Consider the following 20,402-nt stretch of genomic DNA (forward strand, 5'->3'; position numbering starts at 1 on the left):
AAATGTAGAAATACTCAAATGGCAAAATAGTACAACCGTGGCTGACAAGGCATGTCAAAGCTATTGTAAAAGCAAAAGAAAGGGCATACAGCAATGCAAAAAATAGGAGAAAGATACAGGATTGGGAAGTTTTCCAAAAAAAACTACAGAGAGAAACTAAAAAATATCATTAGAAGGGAAAAATAAACTACGAAAGCAAGCTAGCAAATAATATCAAAGTGGATAGTAAAAGTTTTTTTCAAGTATGTTAAAAATAAAAAAAGAAATGAGAGTGGATATAGGATATAGGACTGCCAGAAAATAAGGCAGGAGAAATAATAATGGGGGACATGGAGATGGCTGCTGAATTAAATGAGTATTTTGCGTCATTCTTCACTGTGGAAGACACTAGCAGTACGTCTGATGCTGTAGTGTGTGAAGGAAGCGAAGTGGGTGCAGTCTCTGTTACAAGAGAGAAGGTGCTCAAAAAGTTGAAAGACTTAAGGTACATAAGTCACCCGGACCTGATGAACTGCACCCTAGGGTTCTGAAAGAGGTAGCGTTAGAGATTGTGGTGGCATTAGAAATGATCTTTTAAAAATCATTAGACTCTGGCATGGTGCCAGAGGACTGGAAAATTGCAAATTGTCACTCCACTCTTTAAGAAAGGAGGAAAGCAGCAGAAAGGAAATTATAGACCAGTTAGCCTGACCTCAATGGTTGGGAAGATGTTAGAGTCAATTGTAAAGGATGAGGTGACTGAGTACTTGGTGAAAGAGGGTAAAATAGAACAAAGTCAGCATGGTTTTTATCAGGGAAAATCCTGCTTGACGAACCTGTTGGAATTCCCTGAAGAGATTACAAGTAGGATAGACAGGGGATGCAGTGGATGTTGTATATTTGGACTTTCAGAAGGCCTTTGAGAAGGTGCCACACTTGAGGCTGCTTACCAAGTTAAGAGCCCATGGTATTACAGGAAAGTTACGAACACGGTTAGAGCATTGGCTGATTGGTAGAAGGCAGAAAGAGGGAATAAAAGGATCCTTTTCTAATTGGCTGCCAGTGACTAGTGATATTCTGCAGGGGTCGGTGTTGGGACCACTTCTTTTTATGTTGTATATCAATTATTTAGATGATGGAATAGATGGCTTTGTTGCCAAGTTGGCAGATGATACAAAAGATTGGTGAAGCGGCAAGTAGCTTTGAGAAATCAGGTAGGATGCAGAAGGACTTGGACATATTAGGAGAATGGGCAAGAAAGGGGCAAGTGAAATACAATGTTGGAAAATGCATGGTCATGCACTTGGGTAGTAGAAGTAAGTGTGCAGACTATTTTCTAAATGGGGAGAAAATCCAGGCACCTGAGATGCAGAGGGACTTGGGAGTCCTTGTGCAGAATACCCTGAAGGTTAACTTGCAGACTGAGTCGGTGATGAGGAAGGCAAATGCCATGTTAGCATTCATTTCAAGAGGTCTGGAATACAAGAGTAAGGATGTGATGCTGAGGCTTTATAAGGCACTGGTGAGGCCTCACCTTGAGTATTGTGAACAGTTTTAGGCCCTTCATCTGAAAAAAGATGTGTTGGCATTGGAGAGGGTCCAGAGGAGGTTTATAAGAATGATTCCAGGAATGAAATGGTTATCATATGAGGAACGTTTGATGGCTCTGGGTCCATACTCACTGTAATTCTGAAGGATGAAGGGGAATCTTGTTGAAAGCTTTGGAATGTTGAAAAACCGAGACAGAGTAGATGGTAGAAGGATGTTTCCCCATGGTGGGAGAGTCTAGGACAAGAGGGCGCAGCCTCAGGATAGAGGGGTGCCCTTTCAAAACAGAGATGCGGAGAAATTTCTTTAGCCAAATTGTGGTGAATTTAAGGCAGAGATTGGTAGGCTCATGATTGGACATGGCATCAAAGGTTACAGGGAGAAGGCCTGGGACTGGGGTTGAGGAGGAGATAGAATAAAGGATCAGCCATGATTGAATGGCAGAGCATATTCGATGAGCCAGATGTCCTTTGCTCCTATGTCTTATAGTCTATTAACAATCAGAGGAAATATATTTAAAGTAATTGGCAAAATATCCCAGGAGCTGCTCAGGGAGATGCACAGAAGTTCTATTTTTTGCATAAAAATATAATCTGGATGTATTGCAAGAGTAATCTTTGTGCATGTCAAATATCTTGCTCACTGTGGCCTTGGGCATACGTGACAAGCTGCAGAAGCTTTGTTGGCAACCGTGAGCATGATAGTTACATGAACACAGGGGTGGGAATTCGTGTAGAGGGGTGGCAAGTGATTATTGGTTCAGTGGCATGAGCTGGTGCAAATGTATTGGTCTACTGATTGCAGCATTATATATCAGTGGAATAGAGCAGTCAGGGCATGAAGAAAGTTTACCAGTGCCTCACTGACAGGCTGGATCACGAACAGATCAGGCAGAGTTGGAGGTGTGCTATGGTGAAGGAGGCACACACACATCTAGATAAGTAGTTTAATGCTTCCTCTTTTCTGTCCAGATAAACAAAGTTTTGAAACAGATAAGGGGAATGTGTGTCCTTCTGCCTTACCAGATGGATCCACAAACCTTTCAGCGTAACTCTAAAACATACTGTTGATAAAACCAGTGGGGGCAGGTTCAAAAGTAAATTTCAAAAAAGAACTGTACGTATGCACAAAAAGCAAAAATGAAATTGCAGACTATTAAGTACAGATAATAGATTGATTTTTAAAAGCATCACCATTAGCACAAATGGACTTTCCTATGATACATATTTCTAAGAGAAACTAAAAGATTTTGGGATTTCACTTCTCTATAATTCTCCAATTTTTAAAAAAATCTTTTTGCTCAATTCCAGAAGTTTGTCCTTAATAACTTGTTAAAAGGCAATGTGGCAGCCAATCCCCAAATTTCTGTTGAGCTAACAATCTTCTTTAGAACATGTGTCACTGAATATGGTTAAGGAGTGAAATTCTTGACTAAACACTCTTCTATCTGTAATTCAGCAGTACCAAGGTCAATTATATCTTCACAGTTGCTCCAAGTGATTGAAAAATGTGTAGGGTAAGTCTCATGTAAGATTTTGAAGCATCGTCAAGAAGAAGGCCAAGTGCTGTTGGTAGAATCTCACATGGTGAAGAGGAGGATTACAGATAGACTGATAGTTGCATCAACAAGTGAGGTATCTAGTGATGAAGGGCTGCTGTGCCAATGGAGGCACTTAAATTAGTGAGAATCAGCATGCATCTACTAAAGACAACATAATAAAAAGACAAAAAATGAGCTGAATGGAATGATATATTGCTCAAAATTTATAGGATTTTATATACAATTTCTCCATATTTATGGACTGCTCAATTCATTAACAGAGTCAATTCAGTAAGAAAACTTAAGAATTGGCGAGATTGGTCAGAGTATTATGGTATTTATACAACTTTGCCACCAAACTGAGCCAAACTGAGTCTTTACCTAACCTTTAAATGCTAAAGATAAAGTACCCTTGTAATGCACAGTAGAAACCCCTTTGTCAATCAGAGATGGAGAATTATTTGTTGACGAAATTATATTTGCCCTATATCAAGACTCCTTCAGACCACTCGCAGTTACTGCTTGATGGACAGCACAAGTAACATCTTGCCTCTATCCAGTGCTTTTAATGAAAAAAGTTATCTCAACGCGTTTTCAGGCAGCTTAAGGCATCATCCCAATAGTGGTCTGATTTGAAAGAGCATGTAGAAATTGAAGAAATGTGGGGTTAGGGGAGATTATAGGGATAATAAAATGAAAGGCCACAGAAGAATTTTAAAAGGCCAAGAATTTTAAAACTGACAAAAATTGCTTAACCCGAAACAAATGTTGGTCAGTTGGAACAGGGTAACAAGAGTACAGATCCTGGGGGGGGGGGGGGGGGGGAATGGAACACAAGGAACATCCTTCTTAACACTGCTCACTTATCTCCAAATAAAGGCTGTAATCACGTAGGAATAGGAACCTATAAATGTTCAACTTGTGTGCAGTTCTTAGTGGTAGCCATGTCAAATTCATATTTTTTAATCCTATGCATAATCCCTATTCCAATGGGGCAACATTACAGCTCTTACACTGAACAAGAGAGCCATCTTTGCTCTAATTTGGCACCCTCTCCTACATCATCTCAGAGTCTTCCTTTCCCTCCCTCATCTTTTCTGTCTCCATACCAGGGTCTGTTTCCAACTAATATCCACTACAGTCCCAGGGTAATATCCCTACAGCTACCATGCGAACACAAAATCCTTGTTACTTTAAAGAGCAAACACTAGGAAATCTGCAGATGCTGGAAATTCAAACAACAACACACACAAAATGCTGGTGGAACACAGCAGGCCAGGCAGCATCTATAGGGAGAAGCACTGTCGATGTTTTGGGCTGAGACCCTTCGTCAGGACTAACTGAAAGGAAAGATACTAAGAGATTTGAAAGTAGTGGGGGGGGAGGGGGAAATGCAAAATGATAAGAGAAGACTGAAGGGGGTGGGATGAAGCTAAGAGCTGGAAAGGTGATTGGCGAAAGTGATACAGAGCTGGAGAAGGGAAAGGATCATGGGACAGGAGACCTTGGGAGAAAGAAAGGAGGTGGGGGGGAACACCAGTGGAGATGGAGAACAGGCAAACAACTAAATATGTCAGGGATGGGGTAAGAAGGGGAGGAGGGATATTAACGGAAGTTAGGGAAGTCAATGTTCATGCCATCAGGTTGGAGACTACCCGGCTGGTATATAAGGTGTTGTTCCTCCAACCTGAGTTTGGATTCATTTTGACAATAGAGAAGGCCATGGATAGACATATCAGAATGGGAATGGGACGTGGAATTAAAATGTGTGGCCACTGGGAGATCCTGCTTTTTCTGGCGGACCGAGCGTAGGTGTTCAGTGAAACGGTCTCCCAGTCTGCGTCGGGTCTCACCAATATATAAAAGGCCACACCGGGAGCATCAGACACAGTATACCACACCAGCCGACTCAAAGGTGAAGTGTCGCCTCACCTGGAAGGACTGTCTGGGGCCCTGACTGGTGGTGAGGGAGGAAGTGTAAGGGCAGGTGTAGCACTTGTTCCGTTTACAAGGATAAGTGCCAGGAGGGAGATCGGTGGGAAGGGATGGGGGGGGACGAGTGGACAAGGGAGTCGCGTAGGGAGCGATCCCTGCGAAAAGCAGAAGTGGGGGGGGGAGGGAAAAATGTGCTTGGTAGTGGGATCCCGTTGGAGGTGGTGGAAGTTACGGAGAATTATACGTTGGACCTGGAGGCTGGTTGGGTGGTAGGTAAGGACAAGGGGAACCCTATCCCGAGTGGGGTGGCGGATGGATGGGGTGAGGGCAGATGTGCGGGAAATGGGAGAGATGCGTTTGAGAGCAGAGTTGATGGTGGACGAAGGGAAGCCCCTTTGTTTAAAAAAGGAAGACATCTCCTTCGTCCTGGAATGAAAAGCCTCATCCTGAGAGCAGATGCGGCGGAGACGGAGTCCTTGTTACTTGCAAGGTTTAGAGGTATAGTCTTCTCACACTATATATATATTATATATCAAAAAATAAAAATACAACAGCTACCAGCCGGGCATGTAATGACACAAAAGGTGCGATGTTACAACATCAATCTATCTGTGGATATAATTACATGCAAGTCTCAGCTTGTAAAATCTGACAAAATAAAACATGCAAGAACTCTGCACACCAGACACAAATCTGCCTACTTTCAAAACTTTCAGTGTTCCCAACCCAAATTGCAGACTATTGATACTTACTACTTGGCAGTGTCACATCAATGCAATTATCTTATGACAAACAGAATTTACCATACACCCCAGATGACAGGTCTGGAGAACACACTACATTTACTAACTTTCCCAGTAATTCAAAGCTGACCTCAAGACTGCATAGACCTACAAATAGAGTTAGAGAAAACTACAGCACAGAAACAGGCCTTTTAACCTATCTAGTTCCATGCTGAACTATTAATCTGCCTAGTCCCATCAACCTGCACCCAGACCATAGTTCTACATACTCTTCCCATACATGTACCTATTCAAATTTCTTTTAAATGCTGGAATCAAACCCAAATCCACCACTTCTTCTGGCAGTTCTTCCCACACTCTCACCCCTTCCCTATAACTCAGGTCCTCAACTCTCCTGCGTAAATACAGATGTAAAAAAAACATTTAAGATCTCCACATCCTCAGCTCCATACATAGACAACCACTCATTTTCAGGAGGACCAATTTTTGTCACTGCAATCCTTTTGTTCTTAATAGATCTGTTGAAGCTCTTGGAATTCTCAGAATCAGAATCAGGTTTATGATCACTGGCATGTGTTGGGAAATTTGTTAACTTAGCAGCAGCAGGTCAATGGAATACATCATATAGAAGAAAATTAATAAATAAATTACAGTATATGTATATTGAATAGACTAAAAATCATGCAAAAACAGAAATATATATTAAAAAAGTGAGGTAGTGTTCATGGGTTAAATGTCCATTTAGGAATCGGATGGCAGAGGGGAAGAAGCTGTTCCTGAATCGCTGAGTGTGTGCCTTCAGGCTTCAGGTACCTCCTACCTGATAGTAACATTAAGGGCACGTCCTGAGTGCTGGAGGTCCTTAATAATGGAGGCTGCGTTTCTGAGACGCCGCTCCTTGAAGATGTCCTGGGTACTTGGTAGGCTAGTACCCAAGATGGAGCCAACTAAATTTACAACCCTCTGTAGCTTCTTCTGGCCCTGTGCAGCAGCCCCTCCATACCAGACAATGATGCAGCCTGTCAGAATACTCTCCACAGTACATCTATATAAGTTTTTGAGTGTATTTGTTGACATACCAAATCTCTTTAAACTCCTAATGAAGAATAGCCGCTGTCTTGCCTTCTTCATAACTGCATTAATATGTTGGGACCAGGTTAGCCCTCCTTCACTTTCTCTACTAATGCAACATTATGCCTTCATTTAGCTCTCCTGATTTCCCGCTTAAGCGTTCTCTTACATTTCTTATACTTATCAAGTACTTCATTTGGTCCTTCCTGCCTATACCTGCTATGTACCTCCTCCTTCTTAACCAGGACCTCAATATCTCTCGAAAACCAAGGTTCCTCTTATCTTTGCCTTTTATTCTGCTGCCCAAGTACATATAAACTCTGTACTCTCAATATTTCACTTTTTAAGACATCCTACTTACCAAATACACATCTGCCTGAAAACAACCAGTCCCAATCCACACTTGCCAGATCCTTCCTAATGCCATCAAAATTGGTCTTTCTCCAATTTAGGATCTCAGAGTGAGGACCCGGCATACTATTTTCCGTAACACATTGAAACTAAGGGCATGATGGTCACTAGATGCATAGTGTTTCCCCTACACAAACTTCTGTCACTTGCTCTGACTCATTCCCTAATAAGAGATCCAGTATCACACTCTCTCTAGTTGGAACTTCTACATACTGATTAAGGAAATCTACCTGAACACATTTGATAACCTCTTTCACATCCAGTCCTTTACAGTATGGGAGTGCCAATCTATATGTGGAAAGTTAGAATCATCTACCACTCTAACCTTGTTTCTTTCAACAGTCTGCAATCTCTCGACAAATTTGCTCCTCTAAATCTCGCTGACTATTGGGTAGTCTATAACAGAATTCTTTTTTTCATTCCTCATTTCCACCCATATAGCCTCAGTTGACAAACTCTCCAGATGTTAAGTTAGTGGATAGCGACAGTGAAGAGCAACAGTCAGTAGGCAGTGTGCATTTCCTCATCAACTGTATACATTTTCTCTACTTTTTGACTCTTTCAATGCTGCCTGACTTGCTCAATATTTCTGCTATATTTCAGATTTTAAGTATCTGCATCATCTGCTTTAGAAAGAGAGAAGGAGAGTTTTGGATAACCGCAAGGTTATGAAATATGGCATTAGGAAAGCTGACCTGAAGTGCTTCAGAATAAACAACTCTAGAAATAACAGCAACAAGAAACATCAGACAATTGATCAGAAATAGAAATAAGTGGTCTTTGAGATGGTTAGAGGACTGAAGATAATTTTAGGGTCAGTCACGACACCAATTTCTTGCATACAGGCTGGATGCTTCAGAATCTGTAATAGAAATTCAAAATATTAAATCTATGCCAAAATGATTTGGCCTTTTTCCCAACACTGTAGCGGTGTGCTACACGCAGCGCTGAAATAACGACACGTAGTCGGTGAGCTGCAGTTGCAAAAGAGGTTTATTCAAACTTCGCGGCCTCGCTTTAAAGCCTTCTTGTTCCCGCCCTCCCTGGGCGGGAATGCTGTAGGGGGCGCGTATTCACAGTCCCGTCCCACGCGCGGGCTCTTCCCCTTGCTGGTGAAGCAGACTTGGTGCCCTCTTTGGGACCGGCCTCAATGCACCACATTGTGAGACGGTTCGAGTGCGCTGGGAAGTGGGTCGCCACATAACCCCCCCCCCCCCCCCCCAGAACCGGCGATACACCCCCCAATGTCCTCAGTCTGGGTTGTACTCTGTTTGGCAGGTCTGCCTCTGTGTTGCAGTGCCTGAATCTCGACCGGCTGCGCCAAGTCCACATGGGCCGGTTTGAGTCGGTCCACTGTGAAAACCTCCTCTTTCCCCCCAATGTCCAGCACGAATGTGGACCCGTTGTTTCTGATCACTGTAAACGGCCCCTTGTAGGGCCACTGTAGCAGTGCCCCATCATACAAAAACGAACTTACAGTTTTGCAGGTCTTCGGGTACGCAGGTCGGGTTCTGCCCATGCTGCGAAGTGGGTATAGGGGCCAGGTTACCGAGCCTCTCGCGTAGTCTACCCAGGACTGCTGCGGGTTCTTCCTCTTGCCCCCTTGGGGCTGGTATGAACTCTCCTGGGACGACCAGGGGTGCGCTGTACACCAACTCGGCCGACGAGGTGTGCAGATCCTCTCTGGGCGCTGTGCGGATTCTGAGCAGGACCCAGGGAAGCTCGTCCACCCAGTTAGGCCCTTTGAGGCGGGCCATGAGAGCCGACTTCAGGTGACGGTGGAAACGCTCCACTAGTCTGTTCGACTGTAGGTGGTAGGCAGTTGTGTGGTGCAGCTGTGTCCCCAAAAGGCTGGCCATAGCTGACCACAGGCTGGAGGTGAACTGGGCGCCTCTGTCGGAGGTAATGTGGGCCGGTACACCAAAGTGAGATACCCAGGTTGCAATCCGTGCTCGGGCGCAAGATTCGGAGGCGGTGTCAGTGAGCGGGACTGCCTCTGGCCATCTTGTGAACCGGTCCACAATAGTCAGGAGGTGCCACGCTCCTTGCGACACTGGCAGGGGGCCCACGATATCCACATGAACGTAGTCGAAATGCCGGCGGGTGGGGTGGAACTGCTGCGGCAGAGCTTTGGTGTACCGCTGCACCTTGGCTGTTTGGCAGTGCATGCACGTTTTGGCCCATTCACTGACCTGCTTGCGGAGTCCGTGCCAAACAAACCTGTTGGCTACCATCCAGACGGTTGACCTGATGGAGGGGTGCGCTAAGTTGTGAATGGAGTCGAAAACGCGCCGCCACCAGGCTGCCAGGACGACGGGGCAGGGTTGGCCAGTGGTGACGTCACAGAGTAGGGTCCTCTCACCTAGGCCTACGGGGAGGTCCTGGAGCTGCAAACCGGAGACTGCAGTCCTGTAACTAGGGATCTCCTCGTCTGTCTGCTGCGCCTCCGCCAGTGCTTCATAGTCTTTTCCCTGGGACAGGGCTTGGATGTTAGGGCGGGAGAGGGCATCCGCCACGACATTGTCCTTTCCTGAGACGTGCCGGACATCCGTCATGTATTCAGAGATGTAGGACAGATGTCGCTGCTGGCAGGACGACCAGAGGTCGGATGCTTTTATGAACGCAAAGGTAAGAGGCTTGTGGTCCGTGAACGCGGTGAAGGGCCTACCTTCTCAGTACCACCTGAAATGCCGGATTGCCAGGTATAGCGCCAACAGTTCCTGGTTGAAAGCACTATATTTGAGCTCGGGTGGTTGTAGGTGTTTGCTGAAAAACGCCAGGGGTTGCCAGCGACCCTCGATGAGTTGTTCCAGCACTCCACGGACTGCCGTGTTAGATGCGTCCACTGTGAGGGCGGTAGGGACGTCCGTTCTGGGGTGCACTAGCATCGCGGCGTTTGCCAAGGCTTCTTTGGTTTTAATGAAAGCGGCGGCGGACTCCTCGTCCCAGGTAATGTCCTTGCCCTTACCCGACATCAGGGCGAACAGGGGGCGCATGATTCGGGCAGCTGTAGGGAGGAAGTGGTGGTAGAAATTTACCATACCCACGAATTCCTGAAGGCCTTTGATCGTGTTGGGTCGGGGGAAATGGCGGACCGCACCTACCTTGGCGGGCAGAGGGGTTGCCCCATCTTTAGTAATCCTGTGGCCCAGGAAGTCAATGGTGTCGAGCCCGAACTGGCATTTGGCCGGGTTGATTGTCAGGCCGTATTCACTCAGTCGGGCGTAGAGTTGACGGAGGTGGGACAGATGCTCCTGACGACTGCTGCTGGCTGTGAGGATGTCGTCCAAATAGATGAAAGCGAAGTCCAGGTCACATCCCACCACGTCCATTGACCGCTGAAACGTCTGTGCGGCATTCTTTAGGCCGAATGGCATGCGGAGGAACTCGAAAAGGCCGAAAGGAGTGATGAGAGCCGTTTTGGGGACGTCATCCGGATGCATCAGGATTTGATGGTATCCCTGGACGAGGTCTACCTTGGAGAAAATCCGTGCGCCGTGCAGGTTTGCTGCAAAGTCCTGAATGTGCGGCACAGGGTAGCGGTCAGGTGTTGTCACCTCGTTCAGCCTGCGGTAGTCGCCGCATGATCTCCAGCCCCCCTGTTGCTTTGGGCACCATGTGCAGGGGGGAGGCCCATGGGTTGTCGGACCGCCGTATGAGCCCCAATTCCTCCATCCTCTTGAACTCCTCCTTCGCCGGTTGGAGCTTGTCCGGGGGAAGCCTTCGAGCACGGGCGTGGAGGGCTGGTCCTTGTGTCGGGATGTGGTGCTGTACGCCGTGTCTGGGCATGGCTGCCATGAACTGCAGTACCAGAACCGATGGGAAATCCGCCAGGACTCTGGTGAAGTCGTTGTCGGACAGCATGATGAAGTCTAGGTGTGGGGCCAACAACTGGGCTTCACCCAGGAGGAACGTTTGAAAGGTCCCGGCGTGGACCAGTCTCTTCCTTGGCAGGTCGACCAGTAGGCTGTGAGCTCGCAAAAAATCTGCTCCCAGGAGCAGTTGAGCTACGGCGGCCAGTGTGAAGTCCCACGTGAACCGGCTGGAGCCACACTGTACAGGTGCCGTAAGTCCTTACTGTGCTGCCGTTCGCGGCCCTCAGGGTGAGACCCGATTCTCTGTTGCAGGTGTCGTAACTCATCGGAGGTAAGACGCTGATCTCGGCTCCGGTGTCGACCAAAAAGCGGCGTCCCAACTGCTTGTCCCAGACATACAGGAGGCTATCCCGATGGCCAGCTGCCGTAGCCATCAGCGGCGGCTGGCCCTGGCGTTTCCCGGGAATTTGCAGGGCGGGCTACAGCGGCGGGCTTCTGCACCCCACCGCTGGTGGTAGAAGCACCATTGTTCGTTGGTCTCCTCACTCCTGCCTCTGGGGTTAGCGGGCTCTGCGGCCAGGCCTGGTCTGGTTTGCTGCTGGGAGCGTGGCCTGGTGATCTGTGCAACGGATGCCCCACTCTCCTTCTTGGCATTCCACAGCATGTCCGCCCGAGCCACCACCTTCCGGGGGTCACTGAAATCCGCATCGGACAGCAGCAGGCGTATGTCCTCGGGCAGCTGCTCCAGGAACGCCTGCTCAAACATGAGGCAGGGCTTGTGACATCCGGCCAGGGACAGCATCTCGTTCATCAAAGCCAACAGTGGCCTGTCCCCCAAACCATCCAGGTGTAGTAAGCGGGCAGCTCACTCGCGCCGTGAGAGTCCGAAAGTCCTTATGAGCAGGGCTTTGAATTCTGTGTATTTGCCGTCCTCCGGGGGCGAGTGTATGAACTCCTCAACCTGGGCGGCTGTCTCCTGGTCGAGGGAGCTCACCACGTAGTAGTAACGTGTGGCATCCGAGGTTATCTACCGAATGTGGAATTGGGCTTCTGCTTGCTGGAACCATAGGTGAGGTCGCAGCGTCCAGAAGCTTGGCAGTTTTAACGAAACTGCATCAACAGATGCGGCGTCATTCATCTCCGGTCCAAATATGATTCGGGTCGTCAGGGTCACCAATTGTAGCGGTGTGCTACACGTAGCGTTGAAATAACGACACGTAGTCAGTGAGCTGCAGTTGCAAAAGAGGTTTATTCAAACTTCATGGCCTCGCTTTAAAGCCTTCCTGTTCCCACCCTCCCCGGGCGGGAATGCTATAGGGGGCGCGTATTCACAGTCCCGTCCCGTGCGCGGGCTTTTCCCCTTGCTGGTGAAGCAGGCTTGGCGCCCTCTTTGGGACCGGCCTCAATGCCGGCGCGCGCCACTTTGTGAGCCGGTTTGAGTGCGCTGGGAAGTGAGTCACCACAACACTATATAAAAATGCTAAATGCCTTCTGGCACATAACCTAAAATAACAATAATTTAGTTAAGCATTTTTTAACCATTGCCTAATCGTTTAATAGTGATTTGTTATTACTCAAGGGTATTTGCCCAAATCTCATGCACATTGATTGTTGTCAGTCATGACAAATCTGTCAAAAATGAGGCTTGAAAATTCAATTCATGGCAAACTGTGGCTAGAAATGCAGTTAAAATGGGAGGGAAAGGGAACTGAATTATGATGAAGCCGCTCAGAACTATAAATTACAGTCAGTGGCTAGATTTCACACATTCTCTCCATGCTATTCAATGTTATTTTTTGCGCTATCAATAGGTAAAATATGAAGAGTTCAATTAGCACAGTTTTTTGTGCATTCTTCAGTTTTGTGTAATTTGTTTCAATCCCAGTAATATTTAGAAAAGCATTTTCTGTTATTTTTTCCAAATCATCTGGATGTTTAGAGATGCTCCAATTGAGCATCAGCCTAAGATTTGCTTTTGAATTTGTAAAACCCATTCCTCGATCATTTTAAATGACATTTGACTATAATGCATTTCCAAAGGATAGTTAATAACATGCAGCAAGTGATCAAATACACTTAATAGGTATTTTTTTTTGTGATCTCCAAGCCCGTGCGTCCTCCAGTTTACACAGGTCACTGAGTACAATAAAGTAGGCACTCAACAGCTGTAGGCAACAAAAAAACCCATTAATTATACAATAAATAAAAGGTTATCCGCTCATTTCCTTTCAAAACCATGTCTCTTCTGAAACTTGTTTGACTAAGGACAATGATTGTTTAATAAACACACCAATAAGCCATTATTCATCATTCTATTTACTACAATCCATGTATACTTAACTGCAGAATAATATAAACTTTAGCCAATGCTTATTCCACTTATTTTCAAGTAACTTCAATAAATACACTGAATATTTAGCATTTTCACCACAACTGTCTTCTTCTTGTTTGTACAAAGATATCCTTTCAATTACACGGAAAACTCAGAATCTCTTAAGTTTGTGGCAACTGTGTACAAGAAACATTACATTTTAAAATCAAGATTATTTGATTGTATATTTCCCTCTAATACTGAAGAGTTGAACTAATGGCATTATTTAAGTTGCACAGAAATGTGACCATTCATTTTAGATGCAAAAATCCTGTTTTTAATGTCAACTATCCATAATTGTTCAAATGCTTCAGCAATAAAAGAATTAGATGCCTTCTCTCAAGGTTTCAAAACAAAGGCACAAAAAGAGATTCCAAATTTCCTACTCCCTGGCTGCAATTGCTAGCTTCAATTCTGGAATGACTAGAATTATCATGTATGGTATATTTATGACTTTAGCGTCATAGAGTGATAGAAAAGGACAACACAAAAACAGGCCCTTCAGCCCAACTAGTTCATGCCAAACCATTTAAACTACCTACTCCCATCAATCTGCACCAGAACCATAGCCCTCCATACCCTTTACATGCATCCAAACTTCACTTAAATATTGAAATTGAGCTCACATGCACCACTTGCATTGGCAGCTCGTACCACACTCTCCCGACCCTCTGAGTGAAGAAATTTCCCTTCATGTTTCCTTTAAACTTTTCACCCTTAACCCATGACCTCTAGTTCTAGTTCCACCCAACCTGAGTGGAAAAAGCCTGCTTGCAGTTACCCTATATATACACCTCACACTTTTGTATACCTCTATCAAATCTCCCCTCAATCTTCTATGTTCCTAGGAATAAAGTTCCAGCATATTCAATCTTATAACTCAGGTCCTCCAGACCCAGCAACATCCTTGTAAATTTTCTCTGTACTCTTTCAGCCTTATTTACATATTACCTGTAGCTAGGTGAACAAAACTGCACACAATACTACAAATTAGGCCTCACCAACGTCTTATAAAACTTCAACATTACATCCCACCTCCTGTACTCAACACTTTATTTATGAAGGCAATGTGCCAAAAGCTTTCTTTTTGACCCTATCAACCTATGATACTACTTTCAATGAATTATGGACCTGTATTCCCAGATCCCTTTGTTCCACCACACTCCTCAGTGCCGTACTGCTCACTGTGTAAGATTTACCTTGGTTGGTCCTACCAAGGAGAACACCTCACACTTCTCTACACTAAATTCCATCTGCCATTTTTCACCCCATTTTTCCAGTTGGTCCAGATCTCACTGCAAGCTCTGATAGTCTTCCTTGCTGCCCACTACACCCCCAGTCCTGGTGTCATCTGCAAATTTGCTGATCCAGTTAACCACATCATCATCTAGATAATTCATATAGATATCAAACAAGAGTAGACCTAGCACTGATCCCTGTGGCACTCCACTATTCAGAGGCCCAATCAGGGAAGCAACTATCTACAACCATGCGCTGGCTTACTCCTCAAAGCCAATGTCTACTCCAATTTACTATCTCATCTTGAATGATGAGGAACTGAACTTCTTGACCAACCTCCCATTCGGGACCTTGTCAAATGCATTACTAAAGTCCACACAGATAACATCCACTGAATGCCTTCATCCATTTTGCTGGTAACTTCCCTGCAAAACTCTATTAGATTGTTTAGACACAACCTACCACACACAAAGCCATGCTGACTATCCCTATCCAAATACTCATATATCCAGTCCCTTACAATACCTTCCAATAATTTTCCCACTGCTGATATTAGGTTCAAAGGGCTATAATTTCCTGATTTATTCTTAGAGCCTTACTTAAACAGTGGAACAAGATTAGCTGTCCTCCAATCCTCTGGTACCTCACCTTCCGCCAAGCATGACGTATGCATCTCTGCTGGGGCCCCTGCAATATCTACACTTGCCTCCCACAGGGTCAGAAGGAACACCTTGTTATGCCCTGGGGATTTATCCACCCTAATTTGCCTCTAGACAGAAAACACATTATCCTCTGTAATTTGTATAGAGCCCATGAAGTCGATGCTGCTTTGCCTCACTTCTGTACTCTGCGTCTCTCTGAGTAAATACAGATGCAAACCCCTCAATTAAGATCTCCTCCATCTTCATGCATGGATTAACATTCAGATCTTGGATTAACTATTCTGAATAGGTAACGACTTCCACCATCTTACAAGATACATTCTGAAACCTCAGTACATTAATCCTAAATTTATAACTGAAGAAGTGTAACAATCAAGCTATTCTTTTTAACATAAATTATCTCACTCAACAAATAATGCTGCTGTATGTTATGGCTACATGAGGTACTAGATGGCATGTCAATGGAATTTCATGGCAATGTCTTTGAAGGATTCAAGGAACCATTCCCAAAGTATTGTATAAACATGTCAATTTAAATCAATAACACAAATCTCATGATAATATATAAATTACACTTATAAACAATCAGTAATGTCAGTAATACTAACAATGTTAAAATAGGGGTCAAAAGAACAGCAGAACAGAAGAAACCTTTATGGATAGGATCTATGAGCAGTAAGAAAAGCACGTCTTTGTGCAATACAGATCATGTCCTACTAAGTTGATTGAGTTTTACAAAGAGGTAATGAAGGTGATCAATAAAGGTAGATCTATGCCCAAGGTCTCTCATGGCAGAATCATTTGGAAGAGGATACAAACTGTTTTTCAGATATTAGAGTAAAAGAGAGGCGAGAGTGGATATTGGAACACTGGAAAATCATGCTGGAGAGGCAGTAAGAGGGAACAAAGAAATGTTAGAAGAACTTAATAAGTGTTTTGTGTCAGTCTTCATTGTGGAAGATACTAGCAGTATGCCAGAAATTCAAGAGTATTGGGGGGAGAAGTGAGAGTAGTTGCTGTAACCAAGGAGAAGATGCTTGGGAAGCTGAAGGGTCTAATGTAGATAAGTCACCCGGGACCAGATGGACTACACCACAAGATCCGAAAGATGTAGATGAAGAGATTCTGGAGGCATTAACTGTAATCTTTCAAGAATCACTAGATTCTGGCATAATTCTGGCAGACTGGAAAATTCCAAATGTCACTCCATCTTCAAGAAGGGAGATAGGCAGAAGAAAGGAAATTATAGGCCAGTTAGTCTGAGTTAGCTAACAATATTAAAATGGGGAACAGAAGAACAATAGAACAAAACAAGTGGTTGGGAAGATGCTGAAGATCCATTTTATAGGATAAGGTTTCAGGGTACTTGGAGGCAAATGATAAAATGCATGATTTTCTTAAGGGGAAATCTTGCCTTACAAATCTATTGGAATTCTTTGAGGAAATAACAGGCAGGATTGACAAAGGAGAATCTAGGGATATTCTTTACTTAGGTTTTCAGAAGGCCTTGGAGAAAGTGACACAAATGAGCTGCTTAACAAGATCCCATGTACTACAGTTAAGATACAAGCATGGATTGAAGATTGGCTGACTGGCAGGAGGCAAAGACTGGGATTAAACTGACCACACTTTTTCACATTATAGCTTAATGATTTTGATGACGCAATTTGATGGCTTTCTGAACAGGTTTGGGAGAGACAGGTAGTGCAGAGAAAGAAGGGAGTTTGCAGGACTTGGGCAGATTAGAAGAATGGCAAACAAGTGGCAGATGGAATATACTGTAGGGAAGTGTATGATTATACACTTTGGTAGAAGGAATAAAGGCACAGACTATTTTCTAAACATAAGAAAATTTAAAAATCAGAGGTGCGAAGAAACTTGGCAATCATCATACAGGATTCCTGAAAGGTTAATTGGCAGGTTGAGCAGGTGGTAAGGAAGGAAAATGTAATGTTCACATTGAGGATGTAAAAGCAAGGATGCAATGCTAAAGCCTTATCAAGCATTGGTTAGACAGCACTTAGGAGTATTGTGTGTAGTTTTGGGCCGTTATCTAAGAAAAGATTGGAGAGGGTCCAGAAGAGGTTTACGAGAATGATTCTGGGAATGAAAGGATTAATGTATGAGGAGCGTTTGATGACTCTGGGCGTGTATTCACTGGAGTTTATAAGAATGAGGGTGGTTGTCATTAAAGCGTAACAAATATCGAAAGGCCCTGATAGCTTATGTGGAGGGGATGGTTCCTATGGTGGGGAGGTCTAGGACCAGACGGCACAGCCTCAGAATCAAAGGATGTACTTTTAGAACAGAGCTGAGGAGCCATTTCTTTAGTCAGCAGGTGCTGAATCTGTGGAATTTATTGCCATAGACAGCTGAGGAAGCCAAATCATTAGGTACATGTAAAGCGGACACTGATAGGTTCTAGATTAGTAAGAATGTCAAAAGGTTTCAGGAAGAAGTCAGGAAAATGGGATTGAGAAAGTAAATATATCAGCCATGTTGGAAGGGCATCGCAGACTCAATGGGTTGAATGGCCTAATTCTGGTTTTATTTCTAATGCTCATATGGTTTTAAGATTAAGATGCATGAGTTGCATGATGACTTGTACACTTGGATTCATAATTTGTTTGCTAAAGGAAGTCAGAGTGTAGCAGTTAATGGGACTTATTCTGACTGAAGGTCAGTGATTAGTAGTGTTCCACAGGAAACCATGCTGGAACTTCTGCTGTTTGTGATACTTATGAACGACTTGGATGAAAATATAGACGGACGAGGTAGTAAGTTTGTATATGATACAAAATTTAGTTGCATTCTGGATGGTGTTGAAGATTGTGAAAGGATACTGTGGATTATAGATCAATTGCAGATATGGGTATAGAAATGGCAGATAGAGTTTAATTAAGCAAGCACGAGGTAGTACACTTTGAGAGATCATATGAAAAGGGGCAGGACACTGCTAATTGCAGGACCCTTAACAGCATTGATGTACAGAGGGATCTTGTAGCCACAGCTCCCCGAGAAAGGCTGCATAGGTCAAGAGGTATCAAGGAAGGCATATGGCATACTTTATAAAACTCCAGTTATAATTCCTCATCTGGAATATTGCATTCAGTGCTAGTCACTCCATTATAGGAAGGATGTGGGGGCTTTGGAAAGGATGCAGGACATGTTTACCAAAATTATACTTGGGTTATAGGGCATATGCTGGGGAAAATGTTGAACAAGTATTGGGTGCTTTCTTTGGAGGAGCAAAGTCTAAAAGTAGACCTGATAGAAGCTTATCAGATTATGCGAGGCATAGATAGACTGGACAACAACTATTGTTTCTCAGGGTTGAAATGTCTTATATTAAAGAACATGCCTTTAAAGTGAGAAGGGGCTAGGTTTAAAGGAGATTTGTAGGGCAAGTGACTGGACAACAACTATTGTTTCTCAGGGTTGAAATGTCTTATATTAAAGAACATGCCTTTAAGGTGAGGGGGGCTAGGCTTAAAGGAGATTTGTAGGGCAAGTGTTTTTATTTGTTTATTTATTTACCCGCCCACCCAGAGTGCTGGGGTCTGGAATGCATTGCTAGAAGTGGTAGTGGAGGCAAATAAGACAGGGAGATTTAAGAAGCTCTTAGATATACAAATGTATAGATAATGAAAGGATATGGACACTGTATTGGCAGAAGAGATTAGTCTTAGTTAGATATTTAATTACTGGTTTAATTATTTCAGCACAAAATAATGGACTGAAGGACTTGTCCTTGTGCTGCACTGTTCCATGTTCTAAGAACAGAATCCAATTACTTAGACCAATTAAAAAAAGGAATTTCTACTGCTGAGTTTACATTTTTAATTCCTTGTCCAAATAACTTATGCCCAACTGCAATCAACATTCATAACCAAGTTTAGTTACCATGAAAACACCAGCACAGTATTTATAAAGAATCTACTGATAATCTCAGCATACAGAGCCTTTGTATTGCTAGCCTGCTCCAAAAAGCTTTCATGAATAAGGACAGGATTATTATTTGTTTTTCCATCCTAAGGAAAGCATCTATTCCAGATTATATATCAATATAGTTTGTGGTTGCTCATGCTGATTTGATGCCTGTGGGACGATGTATTTTAGTTTGCTGTGTGCTGGTTGACTTAGGTATTGGAAAAGACTTTCACTAAAGTTATAAGATGTAAAAATATAATCTCTGATTTTCAATATTTTTGTGCAAAACCAGATGATACCAAAGACATATACTTATATCTCAATTCTCTTGCAATTCATAATTAAAAAGTAAAAATTGAGCTATTGTAGGATATTCAGGAAGAAATCCAGGTAAGGGGACAGAGCAAAAGCTCCATTGAAAAGATTGGCACCTAGAAAGGAACATTTGAAAATGAAGCCTTCAATTTCAATCAATTATGCCCCTTCTTTTTTCTTTCTTTTAAAGCTTGAACTTGAAGTTGCCCCTAATCTATGATCAGAAGCCACATGATCTCTTTCATTTAGAGATTTTATGTTTTCTGATCATATTCTATATTAAATAAATATAAAGTTATTGCTGATACCGTCATTGTATTAGAACTTAGAGCCAGCATTAGATTGTGAGGAATGAGATGTGGTCTAGGACAATGCAGAGCTATCTGGTACCATGTAATTGAATAACCTAATTCAACTCACCAACAAAGTTTGCTTTTCTAGTATAGTTCCTTGATTGAAACTCAAGAAAAAGTGTCCATAGAACTGAAGACTAACAAGGAGTTAATACTTTCAATAAAGGAGTAACAAGGAAACTGAAAGAAAAACAGGAAAAGGAAATGTATATGGCTAAAGATAATTATTTATATATGTAGATTTAAGGATCAAGGATTTGCTAAATGTATTTGCTATATATATTTGCATATATTAGGAATTTGCTGTGGTGTGTTAGTGCAACATGGAACACAAAACAACAACTTTCAACAATTATAAGGAATAAAGAATTACATAAAATATGAAGTACAGACATGTAAGTGCATGATACCAACATGTATTTACAATGTAAATAGCATTACAAAATGTGGCTTAAAATGTGACTGAGGTTATAGATAGACAGAGGTGGGG

General features: G+C 43.6%; 1 protein-coding gene across 3 annotated transcripts in view; it reads right to left on the bottom strand.

Annotated features, from left to right (window-relative positions):
• Positions 1-20,402, bottom strand: part of cstpp1 (centriolar satellite-associated tubulin polyglutamylase complex regulator 1) — a 298,064-nt gene that overhangs the window by 227,333 nt on the left and 50,329 nt on the right. The gene's annotated exons all lie outside the window — the stretch shown is intronic.

This window comes from Hemitrygon akajei, chromosome 6 (genome assembly GCF_048418815.1).
Source record: "Hemitrygon akajei chromosome 6, sHemAka1.3, whole genome shotgun sequence".
NCBI classification, from domain to species: Eukaryota; Metazoa; Chordata; class Chondrichthyes; order Myliobatiformes; family Dasyatidae; genus Hemitrygon; species Hemitrygon akajei.